This window comes from Lissotriton vulgaris, chromosome 2_1, assembly GCF_964263255.1.
Source record: "Lissotriton vulgaris chromosome 2_1, aLisVul1.2, whole genome shotgun sequence".
NCBI classification, from domain to species: domain Eukaryota; kingdom Metazoa; phylum Chordata; class Amphibia; order Caudata; family Salamandridae; genus Lissotriton; species Lissotriton vulgaris.
In genome coordinates this window covers 813,713,406-813,716,480 of record NC_141687.1, presented here as the reverse complement: position 1 = coordinate 813,716,480, position 3,075 = coordinate 813,713,406, and positions in this window count along the sequence as shown.

Here is a 3,075-nt window from a genome sequence, read left to right as displayed (position 1 = left end):
CCTTCTTGCAATTCTTATTCCCTTAGCTGCCCATATAAAGGAATCTACCCTTCTATGGAGTTGTTGAAACCATATGTTCTTGAAGTGCAGAGGTATATAAATAGATTTTTTCCGCCAAGATCCACATTCGAAGGGGGTGATTTGTTGTTCCAACCTAATATTTCCTGCAAAAAAGTCAATATATAAATTGAGTAAAAGAGGAGATAGGGGGCAGCCTTGTCTCGTCCCCCTAGTTATTTTAAAATTTAAATTTAAGTTCCCATTCAACATAATCTTTGCCACATGGGCATTATATATCATATCCTCCATATAGCCCTGCATAACTTGTCACCCATATTATAGCGATTCAGCATAGAATACAGAAATTGCCAGTCCACCCTATCAAAGGCTTAAGTAGCATTTTATGCTCCACAGCCAGATCAATTGTGCCCATAAGCTAATGTCTTAATTGAAGCATATATCTACCTTTTATAAACCCTTTCTGATCTTCTGCTACTAAACTCCCAATTACCTTACTCAATCTGTTAGTAAGAATATTAGTATATCATTTATGATCGCAATTTTAAAGGGACATTGGTCTCTAGGCCTCACTGGACTTTGGATCCTTCTTCGGTTTTAAAACTAAAGTAACTTCTGCTTCCTCCAAAGATTTAGGTAAGGGTGCTCCATCTTCCCAAATACCTGAACAGTTGGATCAATTCTGGACATAGGGTATCTCTATGTTTTAAATAAAACTCATTTGGGAGCGCATCGGGACCAGCTTCTTTATTCTTTTTCCCTTTTTTTCTCAATGAGTAAAGCCCATTCTGAATTATATCTTCTTCCTGAGATTATTTTTCCTCCCTTGAAAGTTTCTCCACTGTCTGAGCCTCTAGCCAACTATTCTCTGCAACGCAGCCCCCGGGCGTGTTTGTAGAGGGGGAACTAATTCCCCTTGCATACTGGGAGTCCCTGGGGGCCAACTAGCCCACCTGGAACCTCCAGTATGCGCCAGTGGGCTGCATTGCAGAGAGGTGTAATGAGGCCACACCCTTTTTTACACCTCTCTGCAACGCAGGCCCCGGGCGTGTTTGCAGAGGGGGAACTAATTCCCCTTGCATACTGGGAGTCCCTGGGGGCCAACTAGCCCACCTGGAACCTCCAGTATGCGCCAGTGGGCTGCATTGCAGAGAGGTGTAATGAGGCCACACCCTTTTTTACACCTCTCTGCAACGCAGCCCCCGGGCGTGTTTGCAGAGGGGGAACTAATTCCTCTTGCATAATGGGGGTCCCTGGGGGCCAACTAGCCCACCTGGAACCTCCAGTATGCACCAGGGGGCTGCATTACAGAGAGGCGTAATGAGGCTATGCCCCTTTTTACACCTCTCTGCAACGCAGCCCCCTGGCGCGTTTGCAGAGGGGGAACTAATTCCCCTTGAATACTGGGGGTCCCTGGGGGCCAACTAGCCCACCAGGAGCCTCCAGTATGCGCCAGAGGGCTGCATTGCTTTGCCCTGGAGGGCGGCGGTCCCCGGGCCAGTGTGGGGGAATTGGGCACCCCCACACTTCTTTATCACTATGCCCCCGCGATTTGGTCCCGCTAGGGGGTAATTTAAAAAAAAACATACCGGGTTTTAAAAAAAAAGAAATTTGGGCCTTGGGGGTCCTTGTGGGACCACATTGTCAGGCCTAGGGGGTCAGGGTGTTTCTACCCTGCCCCCTTTTTGTGTTCTACACGTTTGTTTTTCAGCTTTCTTGTGCCTTGGTCTACTGAGCACAAGATGGCTCCAACACTTCTTGGTTTGGAGTGTTGACAGCCAATAAACATACAGCTTTCTCTGAAAGGTACGCGCACCATACGCGCACCCTGCGATCTTTCAAAAAAAAAAAAAAAAATTTATTTTATTTTATTTATTTTATTTATTTAATTTGTATAGCGCGTTATAACCACCGGGGTCTCTAAGCGCTGATTGTCCAAATTACCTAGTGGGGCTCAGCATATTACTTGATCTTGGCGGTGCACCTAGTGGCTGCTCCATGCTTGTTTAAACAAAACAGTTATTAGCTTTTTTCTGAAGGTTAACAAATTGCGTTCCTTCCTTAGATCTGGGGTCAGTTTGTTCCACAGAGCTGGGAGTGTTTTAGAAAAAGCACGTCCCCCCACCGTGGCCAATTTAAACCGGGGTTGGGATAGGAGAGTAGCATCTGATGAACGTAGAGTCCTACTCGGCGTATAGAGGGATATTCGGGACTTCAGGTATTTTGGTGCATTCCCGTACAGCGCCTTATGCACTATACACAGTCCTTTGAATGCTACTCTCTGCCGAATTGGGAGCCAATGAAGCTCCTGCATCAGAGGGGACGAGTGGGTCATCCTGGGTTTCTTGTAAATCAGCCTGGCTGCGTCGTTCATAACCCCCTGTAGCTTATCCAGCAACCGCTGGGGTAGCCCTATGTACAGAGAGTTTCCATAATCCAGCCTGGCCAAGATTATAGCTGAAACCACATGTTTCAGGGTGGAAAACGATAGCAGTGCCGATATTTTTCTCAATTGCCGCATTAAGCCAATACAGGTACCTACTACAGTCGTGACCTGTTTTTCCATGGAAAGTTTTCCATCCATGTACAGACCCAGACTTTTAACTGCAACCGCTGGTTTCGGTGGTACACCCAGCTCCACAGGCCAGAATTTCTCGTTACAGGGGTTGCCCGTGATGGAAATGGGCAACACTTCCGTCTTGTCCGGGTTAATTTTTAGGGAGATTTTAGACATCCAATTAACCGTGGCTTTAAGTATGTCCTGTAGCCTGGTAGACGCTCCTGGACCTTCATCCAACCGGATGATAATCTGGGTGTCATCAGCGTAGTTATATACTAGGCAGTCCATCCTGTTCAGGAGTGCAATCAATGGCTGCAAATAGATGTTGAAGAGTAGGGGTGACAAAGCAGAACCCTGTGGGACCCCGCAAGTAATAGGCGCGGAGGTGGAAAGCAGGTCCCCGAGTTGTACTCTTTGTGTCCTGCCCTGCAGAAATGATGCAAGCCATGCCAGAGCTGTACCCCTGATACCAAAAGACCTCAACCGCGACAGAAGTT